Raw genomic sequence first — 23,273 nt, 5'->3', positions numbered from 1 at the left:
TGTATCTGTCCCCAGTGTGTGTAACCTCTTCCTCAACCTCCCATCTTCCCTCCTGCTTTCCCAGCAGGTACAGAGCTCTCTGCCTGCCGTGTTCCCTCTCATAACCTCCTGTGGGGGTGGGAGCAGGGAACCTGTCTTTGCCAGATTCTTCGTTTTCTTTTTGCCCAAGAGCTGCCCAAATTCCCCGGTCTGAGAGATGAAAGGAAATCCCTAATGGAATGACCATCTTTTATTTCTGTTTAAAAAAATTGTGGTAAAATAAATAGAACGTAAGATTTACCATTTTAGCCATTTTAAAGTGTACAGTTTTGTGACATTAAGTACATTCACGTTATTGTGCAAATATCACCACCATCCATCTCCAGAACTTTTTCATCTTCCCCAACTGAAACTGGACTGATTAAACCCTAACTCCCCATTTCCCCCTTCCTCCAGCCCTTAGTAACCACATTCTACTTTCTGTCTCTAGAATTTGACTGCTCAAGGAAGCTCGTTTAAGAGGAATCATAAAATATTTGTCTTTTTGTATATGGCTTATTTCACTTAGCGTAATGTCTTCAAGGTTCGTTCACATTGTAGCATGTACCAGAATTTCATTCCTTTTTAAGGCTGAATATTATTCCGTTGTATATATGTACCACACTTTGTCTATCCGTTCATCCATCTTTGGACACTTGGGTTGCTTTCATCTTTTGGCTATTGTGAATAATGCTGCTATGAACATGGGTGTACAAATATCTCTTTGAGTCCTTGCTTTCACTTCTTTTGGGTCTATACCCACAAGTGGAATTGCTGGATGCTATGGTAATTCTATGTTTAATTTTTGAGGAATTACCATACTGTTTCCCTCAGTGGCCGCAACATTTTATATTCCTACCAGCAATGCACAAGGGTTCCAGCTTCTACACATTCTTGCCAACACTTGTTATTTTCTGTTTTTTTTTTTTTTGATAATAGCCTTCCTAATGGGTATGATCTGGTTATTTCTAGTCACTTTTCTCCCTTCATTCTGTTATTCTTCCAACACTAGCCATGGTCTTTGCTTTGCTTTGAGCTGTGGGAAATTCCTAGAAAGTGGTAGATATTAGGAGCTCTTGCTTCAACCCTTGCTCCTGATTGCTGTTTAACTCCGGGGGTATCCCATTTAATTTACTTAAATGGATAAGTAAGTGTGGTGGGACTCAGATTATTAAGATTTTGAAGGTGCTAGTGTTTTAGGGTCTGTGTATTTATGGTCTTTCCCTCCATTCTTCCCTTACCTTTTCTATTTTGAATAGAAATTGGAGTGTGTGAGCCGGGGGATCAAAGAGAATAATAGTAGAAAGGCAGTTCAGTGTTTTACATTCTATTTTGTGAGTCTGAATACAGGGTTCTAAGGGTAAATTTGGCTTGCCTGTTGGACCTTGACTTTGAGTAGGGGTGTTTGGTGGTTTGACATCTGCAGAGATCTAGCAGCACAGTTATATTGTCAAGGGCCGTTTTTTATTCAGTGAGGGTCCAAAGATGTGGGCCTGGCCTGCATTGCAGAATTTCAAACCTGGGAAGAAAATTGGAGGTTTACTTAAACTAAAGGGACAGGCAGATTCTTGTCACGTTACAAAATTGGAATTGGTAACCTTTGTGCTGGAGGATTAAAAACACCAAACAAACAAACAAAACCAAACCTATGATTCAGGAATAGCAATATAATGATTTAGAGGAAAGGTGGGGAGAAGGAAAATGAGCAATTTGTTATATGTATGACTCACTGGAGCTGGGTCTGTGAGTGTTACATTTGGCTACAGAATTTCTGAGACAATGGCTTAACTGGCTCTCATAACAGAGAAGAAAAGAATGTCATCCAGACGTTGGGTATTTCATTTCAACATTTGCATGTAGGTTATGTTTTAAATAACATGCTGAGTACTGTGGGAATTGACCAGTTCTACTTTATGTGCCTGAGTAAAGCGTAGCCTTGTTTTCATTCATTAGTTAAAAAATAAAAACTTTCAGATTTAACAGTCTGTCTGGATAAATACAGCACACATGGATGTGTTTGAGGCCATGTTCCTTTTTTTGTCCCTTTAAGATTGGTGCTTTGTCAAGGTTAGATTTATTGAACCCAGCCAAGAACTCCTGTTTATGACAGCCAGTGCCTGAATCCTTACCTTATATGATAACCTCATATGGTTATTAAGAGGATTACGTGAATTAATATGTATGCTTGTCCCACAGTAAGCATTGTGTTTTAGCCATTGTTGTTGTTGTTGTTGAACTCCTCATGATGTGTTCACCCACAAGAAATTTGGACCACATATTCTGTGGCACACCCTATGGGTATGTGCTGGCCTTCATCTTTGTAGTACTAATAGGACGAGCCCTAAAGGCCGAACGAAGTGATGAGGGCTGTGGTTTTTGCTCACCTGACAACTAACTTCCCTGCTTTGGCTTTGAGGAGAAAGGGTTAACTCTGCAAGGATCCTAAGGCATTAGAAAAATCTCTTTGGACGTGACATTTGCACACAAATATCAAGATGTTTCAAAGGTCTTTTGTGGAAGAAGTGTAGTTTGGTGTTAAATATTTGAGAAATTTGAGAAAACATCTGTTTGAGAAAACAAGGAGAATATTCTTACTATTACAATAGTAGGCAAAAGGTGTGACAAGCAAATCATTGAGAAGATACTCTAAAACGTTGACTGATGCAGTAGATGTGTTTATACTGTACTTGGAAGATAGGAAAATGTTTGTATGCTTAAAAGAAAAGAGAAGTTACTTTAGTACAAGAGGAAAGTCGTAGCAACTATTGAATGTTAACTTGGAAAACTTTCAGCTGGGCTGAGTCTCATGGTATTAGAAGAGAAATGATGCTCTTATGGCAGGGAATAAAGAAAGTAAATATTCCTGGGAATCTGGTTATTTTATCATCAGACTTTTATCCTTTATAGCGTACTGAATTCTCTGTTTGGGGAGAGGCAGCATGGCAGAGAATGATTAGCATAATCAAGTCTGAGAATTTCTCTCACAAAATCAGAAGTTGCATCCACGTTTGGTCACTAGTGTGCAAAAGGGATGTGGTTGGTAGACTTTCCAAAGAGAAGGCCCATGGCAGGCCGGAGGATGTCTTTAGGAGGAGTGGCTGGCTTCATCTTGATGAACATGCCCCAGGCCAGTGTGTGGTCCTAGGCCTCATCCTCCTCTGGAATGACTGAGACCTGCAGTGAGGGAGGGTGATGACTTCAACTGAGGTAGTTAGTGTGGTGGGAAGAAGTGGATTCGTTTGAATGATGTTGAGGAGGTAAGGCTTGCTTGTTGAAGAGATGGCAGTAGGGGGAGGGAGGGGCTGGGTCAAGGAGGAGACTGAGATTTCCAGACTGGACTAACGTAACTCAGTTGTGCAGGGGTGAGGACCTGGAGGATCCTGTTTTGAATGTACTGAGTTTGGTGTGCTTGTAAAATTTCCAAGTGGAGGTGTTTAGGGCAGTGGGACATCTGGGCCTGAGGCTTGGAAGAGAGATCTGAGTGTGAAGTAAGGGTTGGGGCCCATCGCCGTGTAGACAGTAGTGATGTCATGTGTAGAAGAACTCACAGAGGACTGACCAGAGATTGACCAGGAGGAGACCAGAAGTGATGGGGGAGAGAGTGTTCTTGCAGCAAACGGTGGGGTTTATGGGGGTCACTCTGCTGTGAGAGGTCAAGTAAGAGGAGGGCTAAAGTGTTCTTTGGTTTTATTTATACATAGTAGGTTTGCCAATACTTGTAAAGTTGTATCACTCGGTTTTCCATGGTTCAGAAGAGACACTGGCTTAGCCTTTTAGTAACATGTTGACTATAAGCATTCTTGTGGTGTTCAGGAATATTTGCACATTTCCTTGCCAAGTATCATGTATGCTTATCTCACGGGTGTCTATTTTATGGATTCCTGAATTTAGTGAGCTCTGAATTAGAGATTTTACTGTACTTTCTTGTGATTCTTATACACCTTGAAGTTTTAAAGTTTGTACTGTTGGAGCTGTAGAACCATGGTAAAATTGGAGGGAATTAGAAATCGTTTGTTTTAGCAAAGAGACCTCTGCAGCCCCATCAGAATGGATACAGTAAGAAATTTGGCAACCAACCTTTGGTGAGGATGTGGAACAACTGGAAGGCTCATGCATTACATGCAAAAAAGAACAACCACTTGGAAAACTGGCAATATTTACCAAAGCTGATTATATACTTTATGACCCAATGATTCACTCCTGGGCATATAAGCAACGGAAATGGGTGCTATGTACTTAGTTCATAGCAGCTTTACTCATGATAGCCCCAAACTATCCATTAACTGGTGACTCTTTAAACAAATCGTGTTATATCCATTCAGTGGGATACTATTTTTGAATAAAAAGGAATGAAATACTAATACATGCCACAAAGGGATGAAAGTTACAGACAAAATCTTGAGCACAAGAGACCAGACACAAAATTATACACTGTATTATTCCGTTTTCCAGAAGTTCAAATAGACAAAACTATCCTGTCATAAGGATCAGAATAGTGGTGGTTACCTATGAGGGGTATTGACATACAAGGTGTATATTAAAGTAAAAATTAGTGGAGCTAAATCCAGGAGATAATTAAAGATTCCAGTTAATTTGGCAATTAAAGTGAAATATTTGGTCCACAGAATTTAACTGTGCTCCAACTCTTAGTTTTCATCTCATCCCTTTCCTCCCTGGCCCTTGGAATCATTGAGAACACACACACACACACACACACACACGCGCACAGACACACGCACACACACATACACACGCACACACACACACATACACACATACACACACACACACACACACACACACACACACACACACACCCCCCCACCTCACCCCCCAGTAGATGTCCTTAAGGTGGTTGTTGTTCAGTCTTTGGCACAGCTAATGAAGCCTGGGTATTTCTTCTTTTTTCCTTGGTTCACCCAGAGCGTATTGTTGTTATTGTGGGCCAGGCCTAGACGAGGGTAAAGTGACTGAGGCACCTGCCTAAGGTACAAAATTTAAGGGGGGAAGTTGCCAAAAAATTTAATCAAGATAAATATATTTTAAGGCAATATTAAGAAAAATCTAAATTAATACATAAAAATTTTTGGTGAACAAAATATCAAAGTTTTTAATAAAGACAGAATCGGTATTACTAATTTTTCCTTTTGCCTCTGGCTCCGATATGGCTTGGCAAGGAACTGTTGCGGGCCCGAAGGTGCAGCCAGGAGGATTCTTTAAGACTTCAGAACTGTAGATTCGACCTGATTGTATGACCAAAAAGAGTGAAAGTAAAAGGACAAGGTTGAGAGATAAAGACTGAAATAGCAATTGATTGTGTTAATGCTTTTAGTGTTTTGTGAATGGAAGCAGCTCTGTTGTGCCTTGGAAAGGATTCTCAGTATATTAAACATTCCAACCAAAGGGAATAATGTGTAAAAGTACTTATAGTCCTTGAAAAATTGTCATGGTTCTTTAAAGTAACACTCAAAATTCATAAAAAACTTATGGCAAGAGTGACTTTAGTGATATAAATCAAAACAAGAAATTGTTAAGGCTTAGATAACTTATTCATGGCATTAACAGGGTATAAAACAGTGTCTTTTACTGTGTAACAGTGTTTAACAGTAGAAGAAGTTAATGATTTGCCCACCTTTTAGCTAATCATGTGATTGCTATTGATATAATTACCTGGTAGGCAGGGATAGAATCTGGTAATTTGCTAGCCTGGGTATTGCATGCTTACAAACACATCCGTGCTATTGTATGTTACTAAGCGCGGTTTCTGAAATGTGGCCTTCTTTGTCTTTTTCTGGTGAATAAGCCCCATGTATCATGTCCGCTTGGCCCTCCTTGCCATCAGGATGTGTTGCCTGGACCGAGAGAGAGAGAGAGATCCCAGATTTTTCAGCTCCTCTTCCAATTGCTATGGCTACAGTATCAGTGCCAACTGGAGTCTCCTCTCCCGTCACTTTCCGCTAGGCTTCCCCTTCAAGCTGAAATCCTTCCCCTTCCTGATGCCAAGGGGCAATTTCTTCAAGTGCCAGAGGGCTTTTAAAAGTGTACTGTTATGGGAATCAGTTTCAAAAAAATTAAACCGGAAAGGGTTAAAACTTCCCAAGTTTGTAAGACCTCCCTTCTTTGTTCACAACCCTCACCCCCCTTTCCGATTTTGCTGTGCATCGTTCCCTCCTAGCAACACGCAGTGGTCAGTGGGAAAGTCAAGCCTGGCTGAGGGCCTCCCTATCAGAGACAGTCCTCCCCAGACGTGAGTCCCCAGGGCTCCTGGAGCGGCTTACACCCTGTACCTTGGTGGCAAGCATACTTGGTGGCATGCCGGCCTTTCATTGTACATGTAGGGGTTTTTCATTAGGAATTCTATTTCTTTAATAGACGGTGGGCTATTCAGATCTTTTCTTTCATCTTGTGCCAGTTTTGGTAGGTTGTATATTTCAACAAGTTTGTCCATTTCATCTAAGCTGTTGAATTTCTGGGCATAACTATTATCATTTTCATGTCTAGAAGATCTGTAGTGATGTCCTCATCTTTTGTTTCTGATATTTGCCTTTCATGTTAAGAACATGTTTGTTCAAAGGAACTGCGAGATCATAGTAACTTAGCTCAGGAAAATGGGTGGGGGTGGTTTCAAGAAAGGGAGAAAAAAGGCAGTGGAGGAAATGAAGCTTGGATGTGAGGAGGGCCAAGGAGCTGGCCTGTCCCTGTTGTTGGTGCTGCCTCTCTCTGGAGGAGCAGCCGGGAAGGAGTGGTCACGTGGGCGGTGAGCTCATTAGGCTGGGGACACCAGCTGTGCTATTATTAGGGCTTTTAAGGTCCGTGGCAGATGTTCTTAGGCAGAGATCCAGCCTTGTTCACTTCCCACATATGGCATAATACAGTACATGGAAAAAGAGCGACTTGGTAACAAATAGCTTTTCCATGAAGCACATCACTACTTTTTCCCATGAACTTTTTCCTTCTCTTTCTTAGTGTCATTTTCTCTCTCTGCTGTTCGATCTTTTTCTGTCTGTCTTTCTGTTTTCTCTGTGTGCCTTTTTCCCTTTGTCTCTCTGTCTTTGTCTCTGCTGTTTGGCCTGTCTTTCCCTCCCTCTCTTTCTTCTTTCCTTCCTTTCTCTGTCTCTCTCTCTCTTTCTCTCTGTCCTCCCCTCTCCTTCTCTGTGTCTCTCTCTTTCTATTTCTGTGTTGCTCTCACTCGCCTTGGCACTCCCTCTGGCCGCCCATCCCACACTTCCTTCTTTTCTTGTTTAGGCCCTTTTATTTAACTTTCTGTTGAAGTAGAAAAGGATATAGAGGGACATGAAGAAATTTTGCCGATTTTGGGTTAAGAGTGAACCTCGGCGTTTCATAGAAAGTATAAAGAGTGCAGGTAAGTCCGAGGGTGATCGTGCCCTGGAGACTGTCAGGACAAATGCCTGTTTTCAATGGCCTGGTTAGCTTACTACCCTCTTCACTCCTGTGGCGCAGCAGCGGCTGTAGGGCTGCTGTAACCCAGACAGACCGATGAGCCGGCTGGGGCATTGATTTTCGTTGTTTATTTTTGCACATAGTTTGTGCGTGGTTAATCTGTCTGACAATTTCTCCTGCCACTGTTATCCTGGATCTCACCCACCAACTTTTATCAGTAAGCTTCCCTGTGACCCCTCCCGCTTCCGTCGTTTTTATAGTAACCCTCACCTTGGCTTGGAATCACAAGGTGGAATCAGTATCAAATTGACTTAGATTATTGTTCTGAGGGACTGAATTCCTACAGGAAATCTGCTGTTATGTGATATGACCTCAATGTATATTTTTTAAAGTGCAGAGTGATGCAAGCTTCCTTATAGAAGCTTCCTATTGTTTATTTCAAAGTGCTGATATTTTGATATATTTGCGTTAATTTTGTAGCTGTGACACAAAATTAGTTACCCGATCGTATTTTTATTTCAAAAATAATGAAATAATACATGTATCTATTAGTGTGATTTCTTACTCTAATAATGGCTACAAGTGTCAGAAGTAGATTTTAAGAAAAGCTTCTTTAACCAGGGCATTTTTCTTCAGAAGGAAGTAAATGTAATTACTTTCGAAAAAATTATTTTTTGGAGTTTAAAAATTATTTAGTTGGAAATAAGATTTTAAAAAAGCCCCAAACCTAAACTATAGAGGAAGATGAGGATGAGAAGAGAGAGACTGAACTGGGCAGCTAATTATCCACGTTGATTTCTCTGCTAATTCAGAGATTGAGAAAGAAAAAACAGGAACAACTGTTTTTCACTTCCCTAACTTTAGTTTATCTGAAGGAGGGGAATCATAAAGCTTTTAGAGACTGAGCTGACGTGTATATGCCATACGTGCTGGCTGAGTGGTTCATGCTTATTCCAGAAACGTATGGTTGGTTCTGATTTCATAGGTCTTTAGCAGGTCAGAGTCACCTCTGTTTGGTATCAGGTGATTCCTGGCAGAATGGGTAGCTGGAGACCTTCTGAGAAGAATGATTACTAAGTGTATATTGACTGGCTTCCCTGGGCCAGGTATTGAGCTATGACAGTAAATGAAACAGTCCAGGGCCGGGGACAGGCGAGTAATGGATGTAGGATGTAATGCCAAGTAGTGACCAGGGTAAGGCGGCAGAGAGGGAGGGTGGAGTGGCTGTGAAGGCGTCTTTCGGGAGGTTATGGGTGAGCAGAGACTGAAGAATTGGGGGGAATCGGCCATGGGAAAATATGGAGGCACAGCGTCCCAGGCAGAGCAAACAGCAAGTGCCGAGGCCTCTGCAAGAAGGCTAGTGTGGCTGGAGTGCAGGGAGCCCTTGGGGAAAGTGGACATGGATGAGGGGGATGGTCAGGATCCCACTGGCCTGCTGCCCATGCTCAAGAGCTGAGATTTTGATCTGAATATGATTGGAAGCTGCTGGAGGATTCTGAGCGGGGAAATGACATGAATCAATTTTCTTCTTTCATGGATTCCCCTGCTGCTGTGTGGAGAGCCAGGGTCTGGGAGCAGGAGCAGAAGCAGGGAGAGCGGGGCGGGTTTTGTGTTGGTCCAGGCCTGGGGAGAGTGGTGGCAGCTCAAGGCCGATGGAAGGATGTGCTGTGCCCTGGGGTAGAGGCTCAGGATGGCTGACTGGGGACATGACGAGTTGTGGGCAAAGCAGAGTGTAGGGTGATGCCTTAGATGTTACGTATATTCTAAATGGAATTTTTAACATCAGAAAGCATTTGCATAATTTAAAAATCCTGGTGTTAAGAATCATTATGTGTTATTTGCTGGTCAAGCTGTTAGTAGGGGCTGCTGGGGTTACAGCGGCCATCTCCATCTCCAGCCAGCACAGAAGAATGAGAGGAAGAGGAGCGCCGTTTTCTTTTATAGCGGACAGATTTCCTGGCAGAAGAAAGGTGACTGTCACTCAGCCTTCATCCCAAATCAAAGAGCACGAAGTAACTGTTGAACAGATTAACAAGAGAAAGAGGAACGACGTTCTCAGAGCACAGAGAACAGATTAACAAGAGAAAGAGTATCCATAACAGTTGATTATAGTTAACCTCAGCAATTTGAGTTTTCAAAGTTGGAAAATTTGTGAGGATTCTTAAAATGATTTGATAGTATTTTCTCAGTGTCTGTGGTAAATTTGCTTAGTCTGTGTCTGGAGACAGGGCCCCTTTGAAATTTGCTCTTGTAAAAATGCTTCTCTTACAAGTTAGAGTCGTCTGAGGTGCCTTTCCAGTTTCCTCATGATGTGGATGAGAGCATTTTCCCCCAGCGAGGGTCAGAATTTCAGGGACCAGGGAGATGATAAAAAGATTAAACTCATGGTTGTCACTCTTGCTCACCTCAACAATCTGTGATTGTTTCCCACCCCGCAAATCTGCTTCCCTTGAGGACTGCACGGGTGAGAGAATCCCAGCTCTGCCAAGGCTCCTGAGAAGTGAGGGAGGAGATTAGGCTCCTCCGCCTGCGGGCTTCCGGGACTGAGTTAGGAATGCTTGTTAACAGGTTTCCCCAGAAAGCACATGCTGGTGCTTCAAGTGGGTCCAAGGCTGAGGTTATCACTAAGGAATCTGGAGGGTGCATTCTCTGGGAATCTGAAGTGTTTGAGGACGGAAAATCATGTTGCTTTCTGGTAGAGTATGGTAAGAACAGTCAGCATGAGAGCGGGGCTTATTTTGGGATTGCAGTAAGTGAGGATCAGTAGGGCATGCCTCATTATTCCAGAATGTGCTGTTGCTTCCCAGGCTGTGGCCACAGGGCTTGTGTTTCCTCTGTGTGCGGCACAGAGGGGCTGCCCGTTGCCCTGTGCTGTTGATGACCAGGCGAGTCTTGCCAGGTATGGTGTGAAGCCCCAGGATGTTGCTCAAACTCACCTAGAGTGTGTCAACCTGAAAAGACTCTTCCCAACCTCTGAACTCTTCTAGGCCTTTCCACTATGTCTTATTGGCATCTGAATAAATAAATACCAAATTATTAAGAACCAAATTAATGCTGATGGCCATTTCACTTATTAATGTTGGCTATAAGACTATTGTCCTACTTTATTCCCACAAGTTTCTATCACTCTGAGACCCAATATTTTTAAGTCCCTAAAACAAATGTGGTAGGCTGCTGTCCTTAAAATGAAACTCCATTGTCATTGGAATTAAAACACTGACTGCTTTGTTTGGAAATGTGGGAAGGAAGGGATTTTTCCTGTTGAGTATGATCAAGTCAGCTCTTTTAGAAATGTAAATTCTGGGCTGGTGTTTCCTTAAAAACTGATGTTTCGATGTGTTTGTTCTGGAACTAGTAGCACATCACGTTCCAGGATCTTTTTAATGGGGCTCTGGGTAATTACTGTGGCCTCCCATTTCAGCGAGTACAGTAAGCCATTCAGGACAGCCTGTCGCTTATTAGCCAGCAGCAGGCGGCCCCTGACCCCTCCTCGGAGGAAATGGTGTGAGGCGCAATTAGAGAGCCCTTGCATCAGGATAAGTGATTGCTGGAGCATAAATAATGCAATCTACCCTGTCTCTCGGTGCGTTTGCTGGGGCTGAGCGGATTTGGTGTTTGGAAGCCTGAACCTCAAATTCTGGGGCCAGCACGTTTAGGCTCTGCGACCTTAGGAAAGTTCTTAGCCGGTGAACCTCAGCTTTTCCGACTATAGAATAAGACCGTGTAGCATGACTGTGGGGATTCAGTAAGGTGATGTGTAGAGAGGTTTGCCTTGTTCTTGCTTGTTGGCAGCATGTAGCAGGTGTTTAGTGAAGGGGCGCTCTAAGCTCCATTCCTTTGGGGCTGGTGGTGTTTTGGTGTATCGTCTTCTCCTCCCACTCCCAGGCTCTCCGCCTCCATCATGGAAGAATGGGGCATTTCGCTCAAGGTTATCTTCCCCTGACCTACTTCTTCATCATTCTGGATTCTGATGACTCACCTAGCATCTTGACCATCTCCTCTCCAGTAGTGGCCTCTGCCCTGCTTCACACACTGCCCCAGTCACAGCCTGGATTGTGTCATCTCCTGGAGTTAGCTGTTCCGCGTCTGAAATCCAAAGCATAACCACCCTCCTCTCAGAACTCTGGTCCTTCCAGCCCTTTGTACACATTCCTTGCCTCATCCAGCTTCTTGGTTTCTCCCCCTCCACCCCATCTTGTCACCACTGAGCACCCGTTGTCCTTCCTGCGCGCCACCTGACATAACTCTGCCCCTGCCTTCTGAGGGCTGTTGGAGAAATTATATAAACACCTATCACCCAGCATGATGACTCTGTAAAGCCATTTCAGCTGGGCCATAGGCTCTGCCCAGTGGTTCTTTTTTGTGTTTCCTTCTCTCTGCCTTTTGCCACAGTGACTGTTCTAGACTTTTCACATCTTTCTCAAATACCTAACCCCATGCCTCTACCTTGCCTTTAGTAGATGCTCTTAAAACCCTGAGCAGGAGTGCAGGCCTGCTGCCTCCAGCCTTTACCCGCAGCCCTGTGAGCGCCTTTCTTATGTCCTACCTGCTGTTAAGCAAAGGAGGGACCGTCTTCCTCCCCAGGCTGATTTACCTCATCCTGTTGGGTCCCATCCTTTCCTACCTACTCAGCAGAGGCACTTGGTTGGTTAGCCCTTCTTTCTGTCTCTCCAGCCTCATCCTATCCGTGGACTCCATCCCACTGTCCTGTAACATACTCAGTTCCCTGTCATCTTTCTAGGCCCCATGGCTCCCCTCAGCCGTAGCTCTTTCCTCCCCTTCACTGCCAGTCTCACAGAAATGTCCTCTGCCTCCTCCCCCTGACCCTATTGCCATCAGAACCTGAGCCCATGATTCCACCGCCAGGGGCTCAGTGAATTTGGTGATAAGTCCAGGCCATACCTTCTGGTCCTGGCATTCTTGACCTTTGACAGCACAGTCCACAGTCCTCTCATCCTTTCCTTTGTGAAATGCTCTATTCCCTTGGCTTCTGGGAAGCTGTGCCTTCCTGGCTTTCCTCCTCCTCCTTCTCCTCCCACTACCCCTCCTCGTTTTCCTTGTAGGCTGCAGGCTCCCCTGCCCTCATGCAGCCTTTGAACGGTGGTGTCCTCAGAGTGTGGCACCTCAGGTGAGCTCCTTGCCTTGCACTCTGCCCCTGGGGGCCACCATGCCTGTGGCCTTGGTTGCCATAACTACCCAAATCTTGTCTCCCGAGCTCTGGACCCATTTCTCTATCTGCCTTCTGCACACTTCCGTTTTAGGGTGCACAAACACTGCTCATCGCCACCACCGCTACTTGCTCCCCCTCTACCCCACCTCCCTCTCCACCACCGACAAAAAGGGTCTGAGCCCAGTCACACGGAGGGCACCACTGTTCTCAGCTGCCCAGGCAGAAGCCTGGACCTTTTTCTGACTCTCCATTTCTCTCTCTCCCACCCCATCTGGGCAGTTGCCTCCCAGATCTCCCTGAGTGCCCCATGGGCTTGGCTGCTCTAATACTTTCTCTACTCTGTCGCTAAGGTGACCTTTCTGAAGTGCAAATCGAATTCCATTACTCCCTTGCTTAAAACCCGTTCAGGAGCTCCCCATGGGTCCAGAGAGGCTGCTGCCCCTGCTTCCCTTGCCAAAGCCTGGTCACACCTTTTTCAGTTCTCTAACTGGCAATGCTTTTTCTCCTTCCTTTGGGACGTTGCCTCTAACCGGAGAGCCTGGCCACCCTGTCACCGCTTTCTCTGTGCAGCCTGTCGTGGCAGCCTGGCTAATTCGTGCTCACCTTTTACCTCTGACCTGAGGTTGGCCCGGGAGGCCCTTCCTGACCCCAGGTTACCCATCTGTATCAGCAGTTTTTACGGTGGCCTGTTGCCACTGATATTTTTGTCTGTGGCCCCTTGAAGGTAAAGAACGTCCGTGACAGGCTGCAGTTGGACAGCGGAGGACAGGCAGATGTCTGGCCTGGCATTTGGCCCTTCACCCAAAGGGCCGTTCTTGTCTGTGTATGATGGGGCTGGAGCTTGTTGAGATAATTACTCCCAATGAGTTCCATGAGGGCAGGGATTTTTGTTGGATTCACTTTCTGCTGGATTCCCAGAACCAGTAGAGGCACACAGTAGTGCTTGGCACATAGTAGGTGCTCAGTAAAAATTTATTGAATGACTGAAGAGTAAAAGTGAACTTTCAGTCTTAAGTCAGTCAGTTTTCGTGATGCTGATCTAAGTTGCTCTGTCCCTCTGCCAGAGTGATAGAAAGGCATGGATTTGGAAATGGGGTATACTAAAAATCACTAAACTGGTTGAATTATAAGGTATGTGAATTATATCTCAAGGCTGCTAAAAAAAGAAAAATCAATGTACCCTTGGTATTTTTGGTCCAGGTATGTGCAGTACAGCATTCTTGACACTGTCCCAACACCCTTGCACTACGTCTAGAAGGAGACTATTTGAAAGATTTTTAACTCTTGTGTTATCTGGCGTGTTGTAAACCTCTACAATGCTTTGACCCACGGCATCCCTTCCATTTGAGGTTCCCCATTAGAAAAGGCAATTTGGCCTTTCTGATCCACACCCTTCTTAGGCAAGTTGCTGAGGATATTATGACCCTGTGTTTCACTTATGCATGGTCCAGCAGCTCTCCCTGCAGTCTCCCTTCAAATCACCTCTTGGAATCCAGGACTGATGGCATCTTCAACACCTCACAGCACACACAACTCACCTCAAGGAGGACAAGAAGTGTGGGCTCTGCTGCCAGGCCACCTGGACTCAAACCCCTCACTTAGCTGGCTCAGAAACCTGAACCAGTTACTCAGTGTCTAGTTGGTTTCCCAGAACTCACCCCAGAACCAGGTCACCAGCAGGATAAAATGCTATAATCCATGTAAACATTCACTAAATGTTATGTATTGTTATCATTAAGAAAGAAGAGGCAGGTGTTAGAGCCCAGTTTTAGAAACAGAAGGAGATTATCCAGATCTCGCTCTGGGTGGTTCCTCTAACATGTTCACCCAACACAGATCATGCTTCTCCCTCCATCAGAACGGCCTTGCCCCCTCCCTTTGCCTAGGTAACTTTCCTTTAGGTCTCGGCTCCTCAGGGGGGCCTTCCCAAACGCCCTAAGCCAAAAGCTCCTATGACAGTCCTCTGAACAGAGTGGCCTCTTGGTCATAGACACAACTTTACATTTGTTTGTGAAATTGCATTAATGTCCATCTACACGACCAGACTGTAAACTCCAGGGGGCAGGGCTGCATGTCTGCTCACCCTCCTCAGCACTGTGTCTGCCATTCATTCAACCAAAACACTGTACCAGGCACTATGCTATTCTCCATCTTTTTTTCTGCCCCTCCCCAAAGCCCCAGTACATAGTTGTATATTCTAATTGTAAGCCCTCTTAGTTCTTCTGTGTGAGCCGCCACCACAGCATGGCTACTGACAGAGGAGTGGTGTGGTTCTGCACCCAGGAACTGAAACTGGGCCACCAAAGTGGAGTATGCCAAACTTTAACCACTAGGCCAACAGGGCTGGCTCTCTCTGTCTTTTTGATTGTAGCCATTCTAGTGAGTATGAAGAGCTATCTCACTGTGGTTTTGGATTTTGCTGGTAACTAATGATATTGAGCATCTTTTCATTTGCTTATTTGCCAGTTGGATATCTTTGGAGAAATGTCTATTGAAGTCTTTTGCCCATTTTAAAGTTGGATTATTATTACTGAGTTGTAAGAATTCTTTATATATTCTGCGTACAAGTCCTGTTTCAGATATATGATTTGCAGATGTTTTCTCCTATTGTGTAGATTCTCTTTTCACTTTCTTGATGATATCATTTGCAGCACAAAATTTTTAATTTTGACAAAGTCTAATTGATCTTTTTTTTGGTCACTTACACTTTTGGCATCATATCTAGGAAAGCATGGTCTAACTTAAGGTCATGAAGATCTATTCCTGTGTTTTTTCCTAAGAGCTTTATAGTTTTAGCTTTTACATTTGGTTAGGTCTATGATCCATCTTCAGTTAATTTTTGTGAATTGTGTGAGGTAGGAGTCCAACTTTATTGTTTTGCATGTAGATGTCTAGTTGTCCTAGCACCATTTGTTGAAAAGAATGTTCTTTCCATGTTGAATTGTTTTGTTGGAAATCATTGACCATAAATGTAAGGGCATATTTCTGCATTCTCACGTCTGTTCCATTCATCTGTATATCCTTATGCCAGTACCACACTGTTCTGATTACTGTAGCTTTGTAGTAAGTTTTGAAATCAGGCAATGTGAGTCCTCCAACATTTTTTTTCAAGATTATTTTGGCTATTCTGGATCCCTTCCATTTCCATGTGAATTTTATGACTAGCTTGTTAATTTCTGAAAAAAAAGGCAAATGGGATTTTGAGAGGGGTTGCAGGGAATCTGTAGATCAGTTTTGGGAGTATTGCCATCCTATTAGAAATGAGATAGTTTTCTTAGATTCATTTTTGGAATGTTCATTGCTAGTCTATAGAAATACAACTGATTTTTGTATATTGTTGGTGTATCTTGCAATCTTGCTGAACTTGTTTGTTCTAATAGTCTTTTATGGGTTCCCTAGAATTTTCGATGTACACGATCATGTCATACACAAATAGAGACAGGTTTTCTTCCTCCTTTCCAATGTGAATGTTATTTATTTCTTTTTCTTGCCTACTTGCTCTGGCTAGAACCTCAAGTTCAGCGTTGAATAGAAGTGGCAAGAGTGGACAGACACCCTGTCTTGTTCCTAATCATGGAGGAAAACATTCAGTCTTTCACTATTAAGTTGATGTTAGCTGTGGGTCTTTCATAGATGCTCTTTATCAGGTTTAGTTCCTTTTTATTCCTAGTTTGTTGAATATTTTATCATGAAAGTATGTTGAATTTTATCAAATGCTTTTTCTGCATCTATTGAGATGGTCATATGTTTTTTGTCCTTTATTTTATTGATAGCATAAATGATTTTCAGATCATTATTTCATTACTTTTTTGTGTTATTTTTCAGGACTTCCATTGAGTGAAAATAGTTTTTCTTTTTGATGAAATAGAGACTTCTGCGTAGAACTTGCTTCTGCTTGCAAACTGTTCTTCATTGAACTAAAGTTCTTTGTTCTTTTTCTTTTGGAAAATGAACCCATGAAAGTGATTGCTTCACAGCACAGAGAAAGAATAAATTCTTAATTTTGATGGCAAATAGGCTTCTCTACTCTCTAGGGCTGATCATCTGTTGTTGCCACTGCTATGATTACTGTCTCTAATATTTAAGTAGACCCTGACCTGTCGTGGTCTGGAAGTGTTGCTAATTATGCTGATCTTCTTGTCTCATCTTTTAAAAAGCGTGATGATCCTGGGTTCTTATTACCAGAGAATGTTGGCCTCCTTTGTAAAGAATACATTAGGAAGGGTGCTTATGTGGAATTTGATCCCGGGAACTCTGCTTTAAAGTCCTTGCTGATCTTCCCTCCCCCTTTTGGGGTACGGATTAGTGTATCTGCAGCCATTATTGTGGGTTTGTGGGCAGCAGCTTAGCAACCATTTCATGGCACTCAGCTGTCTGTCTGTCTGCTTTTTGTTCTCCTCCTCTGCCTTCCCTTTTCTCCTTGTCCTCCACCTCACCCCTCTCCCCCGTCCCCTCCCCCATTGCTTCTCCTGCTGTTCCTTCCCTCCTCCCTCCCTCTCCCCTCTCCCCCTTTTCTCCTGACCCTTTCTCTTTTCTCTTTCTAGTCCCCTCCTCCTGACCCCTGCCCTCCCCCTTCCCCCTTTGTCTTGGGAGTCATTTGTCCTTGCTCTGACCCCAGCCCCCTTCCATCACTCTAGCGCCCCTAGTCCTCTGAGCAAATCTCTCCAGCTTCTGGTGGATGTTGTCTTTGGCTTTTTGCCTGTGGGTTTCTCCAACTCAAGACCCTGTGTTGTGTTTTCTCCGTGGAGTTGGGGAGTAGAGGGGATCCCAGTTTTCATAGTCTCAGACAGGCTCTGTCTGCAGTCTGGCCATTTCTGAGCCAGCCCCTGGCTTTGTTCCTTGATATCCCTGGTTCTCACAGTGGCCTGTTGAGGGTGGCGGGAGCCCCTCGTCCCTCCTCCCCCAGGGGACTTAGATTTGGAAGAGGACAATGCTTTGGCCTCTGAGAGCTCTTGATAACTTGATGGACAGCCTTCTTCTTGGCCCTTTAAAATGCCTTTGGTTGGTGGAAGGCAGTATATTTTAAATAAAACAATGGTTGTTATGATCATAGCTTGTTTTGAAAATGGAAACCCAAGTGTTCGCCATCTGGTTGTGATTCTTTGTCCTGATCTCCAGAAGTGGGTTGGTTTGGGATGAAAACAGTGGCCCACTGACCAGCTAGTTCCCTTGATTTGCTAGACCCCGGATATCCTGGGACTCTGGCCTGGGTCAAAATCTACCTTTCATGTGGCCCGAGGCACTGAGTTGTCTTAGATTTTGGAGCTTAAAACTGATGTTGGAGTTTTAAAATATTGTTTTTTCATTTCTACTTTACCTCTCCCCATCTACTTTTCAAGACTGTTTTTTTTAAAGGTCATTTGAATATTGTTTGTGTCACGTGGAAGGAGTTTTCTGTATTTCAGAGGGCAACTTTCCTAGAAAGTAGAGTCAATAAATTGGATTTGCTAGTACAAGTTTCGTCTTGCTGTGCCAAGAGGTTGGGCTCCAGAGCCAGACTGCCTGGGTTCAAACCCCATCTGAGCTACTTGCCAGCTGTGCAGGCTTGTTTCTTAAGCTTCTGAAGTTGCAGTCTCCTCCTCGGTAGAATGAGATGGGGTACATTCTTCATCGGGCAGTGAGGGTAAGGGGAGGTGCCTCAGGTTAAGTGCTTATTAATAAATGCTGTATCTAATAGTTATTAAGAATGTTTAGTAGCAAAGGTCAGCCATTGAAACAGCCCCGAGCCTGCTGCCAATTTCCTTTGTTTTCTTTCCTGTGCTCTGTTTTTTCACTTGAATTACATGATTTCTCTGGATTTTTAAGTTAGCCCAGTTTCAGAAATTAGAGCTGTAAAACCAATTTACTTGAAGAAAATAAAATCTTTACCAGCTGAAGCTTGTGTGTTTCTTAAAAATCTTTTTACGACGGGGCAATTTTAAAATGCGATGATTAAAATTTTTCAGAGCAGAAACCTACCGCTGCCGTAAACTCTGCTCCGGAGGACACACTGTGTAGTGCGCTGCATCTCTGTAAATATATGCCTCTTCATTTTACAACCTTATGTAGAAGCTGCACTCATTTCGTCACTTAAAGGAAACCTACTGTGGGAACTGTTCCAGATTAGACGTTTCAAAGATGGGGATCACATTGCTGTTCACTTTATTTCAACAAAAACCGAATGCTCTCTGGGAGGTGGGGGTGACCGTGGATCTAAGCTGAGGTGAGGGAGGACACCCTCTGCCTAATGCTAGTGCTGAAAGTGAAGGTGGGGCTGCTGAGGCCCCTGGGCTCTCAATTCACTGCTGTGGTTCGGCCCAGACTAGGATCCAGTCCTCACCCTGGCCTGCAATTGTCCTGTGATCCTGAGGCCTTGCCATCTGGCTTCCTCTCTTAGCCAAGACTCCTTCACCCGGAATGGTTAGAAATCAGGCCGTTGTGTTTCATAAAGTGAAGCACTGCATGGTGGACTCTTTATTCAGAGGTACTTCTGAAGGAGGCCCCTCCTCCAGGGCTGTTGTTGTAGTTGTCCGTTATGTATAAGGGTAATTCAAAAAATCTGTTTGAGCTCTTTGGTTATGTGAACTGTAGGGCATTGAAGAATTTAGTATAGCATGTAAGTGCAATTCTTGTTTCTGCACGTCCCTGAGCCTACAGGGAATGGCCCTCCGTCCCTCTCGTCCCCCCTCCTATGCTAGGCCAGTGTCTAAGCCAGCAGTGTGTGTTCTGGGGCAGTGGTCCCCAAACTGAATGGCAGACAAATAAGATCTGGGGACTTGCTTGGGGAGCAGATAGTAAATTTGAAACTGGAAGCCTTGTGTTTTGACTGAGCAACTTTTACAATTTTACGTCTTTTTGTTGATTCAAATCTGCCATAGAGCACATTTGGAAAAAAAAAAATCATATAATTTTGCACCATTTGGGAACTCCTAAGAGACCCTTGGAAGGCCATAGCTTGGGAAGGCAGGTGGAGACTGCTCGTGAGGGCGGACGTGGGCTCCCGTCTGTGGCCCTTCTGCAGCCTCGCCTGGCTGCTTATACAAGACCTTCCCCCTGCGGGAGTTTGTTGGCTCATCCGACCAGCCGGGAGAATAAACCAGCTCGTGCCTGGGCTTCCTCTGGCTCTAGTATCACACTCCTGGGAAGATGGAATTCAGAGGATGTCTGAGTGCTTGGAGCCCTTCTGAGAGAGGCAAGACGAATCCATGTGTTTACAGTGTTAGGTTTGGATTTAGGCTAGAAGGTCCAGTGTCTGCTAGAATTGACAGTGCTTGTTTTGGGAATAAGAAATGAAAATGTTTTCCCCAAGACTAACTCCCAATCATAAACCCAGAAAGCACTAATGGGTCGTATTTCTGGTGCTAATTGAGTAGTTTTCCCCTCCTTTTCAGGAAACATATGCTTTTTGATTATCAATTCTGAATATCATGAATTTTGGTATTTCCTGAAGGCCTTGAAATAAATAACTTTATTTTTTTCTTCATTAGGGTTGCCTTAATTTCTTTTTTTTTTTTTTTTTTGAGGAAGATTAGCCCTGAGCTAACTTCTGCCAATCCTCCTCTTTTTGCTAAGGAAGACTGGCCATGAGCTAACATCTGTGCCCATCTTCCTCTACTTTATATGTGGGATGCCTGCCACAGCATGGCTTGCCAAGTGGTGCCATGTCCGAACCCGGGATCTGAACTGATGAGCCCCAGGCCGTCGAAGCAGAATGTGCACTCTTAACCACTGGACCACCGGGCCGGACCCTTTTTTTCATCATTTTTTTTTTTTTTGAGGAAGGTTAGCCCTGTGCTAACATCCGTGCCCATCTTCCTCTACTTTATATGTGGGACACCTACCACAGCATGGGTTGCCAAGCAGTGCCATGTCCGTACCTGGGATTTGAACCGGCGAACCCCAGACCAGTGAGAAGCGGAAGGTGTGAACTTTAACTGCTGCGCCACCGGGCCGGCCCCTCATTTAGTTTTTAAGTGATGACCGAAACTCTGAAATTGAAGATACTCGTATGTACAGCTTACCTAATTCACAATAACATTTTAGTGCATAATATTTAAATACATTCTTTGTGTTAAGCATGGCCAAGATATTAGATTCCTTTTTAAAAAAAATTATTGAGGTCATATTGGTTTATAACATTGTGAAATTTCAGGTGTACATTATTATATATCAGTTTCTGTATAGACTGCATCTTGCTCACGTCCAATAGTCTAGTTTTTATCTGTCACCGTATGTATGTGCCCCTTTACCCCTTTCGCCCTCCCTCCCGCCCTCTTCCCCTGGTAACCACTACTCTGTTCTCCTTATCCATGTATTTGTTTGTCTTCCACATCAGTGAAATCATAGGTATTTGTCTTTCTCTGTCTGGCTTATTTCACTTAACATAATACCCTCAAGATCCATCCGTGTTGTTTGTTGTATTTTATGACTGAGTAGTATTCCATTGTATATATATACCACATCTTCTTTATCCATTCATCAGTTAATGGGCCCTTGGGTTGCTTTCACGTCTTGGCTCTTGTGAATAATAGATTGCTTTTTTCTTTTTAACAAAGTAAGGCAGTTTTAAAAATGAATAGTTATGTCCCTGAATTATCTTCATATATTTAATGGAGACAAGGGGGAATGTAAATAGTTCCATATAAACCAGTCTTTTGGCAGATTTGGAAGGTAGAAAAATGGGCTCTTTTAAGATTTACTTTTTTCCATTTCCATCCTTCAGTTCTGGGTTTGACATTAAATATGTAAAGTACGGAGGGAAGAAGGAAGAAGAATCTCCGGCATGCACCAATTTGAAAGCTTAACTCTCGGATACCTATGGTTGACTTTTTAGATTTAAAATAATGACTATCTTTTTTGTGAAATAGCCAGTTTTTATAGTTCTATGATTTTGGAAAAAGACAGAGATGAAAGCAAGAAACCATCCCAGAGCATAGCAGTCAGAAATACCCAATGTTGATTAACAGGGAACATCTTGCCAGAAAATCTTCTCCGTGTCTGATGTGTATTTGAATTTATTTTTAAATAATTCATTTTTATCAAGACAATAATATGCACATAACTTTTAAAAAGGCTTTTTATTATAAAAACAAAGACAGATACAGAAAACCACATAAAACAGTGAATAGCTTAGTGAATTATTGTTAGGTAAGCACTTTATATAGTAACTATCCAGGACAGGTAATACAACTTTGCCTGCTTCTCTGGAAGCCCCTCTCACCCTCCCTCCAAAGGAAACTGCTGTCCTGACTTTTATCATACTTCCTAGTGTCAAACTACAAAAACAGAAACCCGTTTAAGAGGCAAAGCGTTTATTTGGGATCAAAGAATTGCAGTTCAGTGAGCACAGATTCAGGTAGAAACCCAAATAGAGTCCCAGTTACAGGAGAGGGGCTCAGGATTTTTATGGGTGAAAGGGAGGAAGAGGAGATAAGTTGTGTTGAAGAAGAGTTGACTGGTGCTAAATGAGGTAGGGCTAGGTTTGTACTTCATAGATTGGCTTGAGATTCAGTCATCAGGCAAAAGGTTGGACTTATACTTCGTTGGTTAGTAAGTGATTTGGTCTTGAGGAAAGTCCATTTTCATCAGTCCTTACAAACAGGATACTGTTGTCTTTACTGGCTTCTTGGAGTGTTGGTGGTCTGGGTCCAGTTTGGAAGATAAAGAAAATAAGATGATCAAGACAATTCCTCTGAAATGGCAGCTCCGGCTCTATTTTAATATGGCTCCACTCATGTCATATTTCACACTAAGCAGCATAATTTGTTTTTGCCTGTTTTTTAAATACTTGATATGTATTTTAAATCTCTTTTCGTATGTAGATTCCCCCTTCCATCACTTTCTTTTCTTCACAGTTTATCTATTGAAGAACCCAGGCCATTGGACCTATAGAGTTTACGACAGGTCTGAAGTAACTTTCTTTTTGTGCATACTCTTAGTGCAGTCCAACACGACTCTCATTCTGCCGTATTTCCTGCTGATTCCATGTACTTAGTTTTAAAAAAATCAAATAACACTAAAAGGCCAATTAAAATAATTGTAAGTTTCATCTACCTGCTCAACCCTCAGTCTTGTTCCCCAGAGGTCACAGTTCTAACTCTGAGCTTTTTCTGCTGACGTTTGCCTCTGTAGTTCTAAATGACATCCTGGCATGGGATCTACTCTACTCTCATGTTTGACTGCTGGTGGACGGGGTGTATAGCATTCTCGGTTGGAATAACTTTCCCTCAGCATTCCGAGGGCCATGCTCCTTTGTCTGCTAACCTTCAGCATTGCTGTTGAGAAGTCCTTTACCATCCTGATTCCTGTTCCTTTGTCATCCTTTTTTTTTCCCCAGGAAGCTTTTAGAGGCTTCTGACATTTCAGGATGATGTGTGGGACTTTTTTTATTCATTATGCTAGGTACTCACTGGGCCCTTTCCAGTTAGAAATTGATATTCTTCAGTTCTAGGAAACTGAAGGAAATAATTTTTATATATAATTATATATAAGTAAATTTTATATAAATATATTTATAGATATTTATTATATAATATAAATATACATTTATAGATATAATATAAATAGATATAGCAATTTACTATGTAATATAAATACCTATTTATTATATAATATAAATATAAATAAATATAAATTATATATAATATAAATAAATATAAATTATATATAATTTCTTCCTCTTATTTTGCCTCTTTTTTTTCTTTCT

The 23,273-nt window shown here is 43.1% G+C and overlaps 1 protein-coding gene across 10 annotated transcripts in view; it reads left to right on the top strand.

Annotated features, from left to right (window-relative positions):
* The window catches only part of TRAK1 (trafficking kinesin protein 1), a 177,141-nt gene that overhangs the window by 6,377 nt on the left and 147,491 nt on the right, over window positions 1-23,273 (top strand). For 2 of the 10 annotated variants that reach the window (XM_070575792.1, XM_070575780.1), the window contains exon 1: window positions 6,983-7,381. The exons of 5 other annotated variants lie outside the window; for them this stretch is intronic. The gene's annotated coding sequence lies outside the window, so the exon portion shown is untranslated. Of the gene's footprint in view, window positions 1-6,940; window positions 7,382-23,273 lie in introns of those variants that run through there. 3 more of the 10 variants (XM_070575791.1, XM_070575788.1, XM_070575778.1) reach the window with 3 other exon arrangements.

Source organism: Equus przewalskii, chromosome 15 (genome assembly GCF_037783145.1).
Source record: "Equus przewalskii isolate Varuska chromosome 15, EquPr2, whole genome shotgun sequence".
Classification (NCBI taxonomy): Eukaryota; Metazoa; Chordata; class Mammalia; order Perissodactyla; family Equidae; genus Equus; species Equus przewalskii.
The sequence above is the reverse complement of the archived record's forward strand: the minus strand, read 5'-3'. Positions and strand labels throughout refer to the sequence as shown.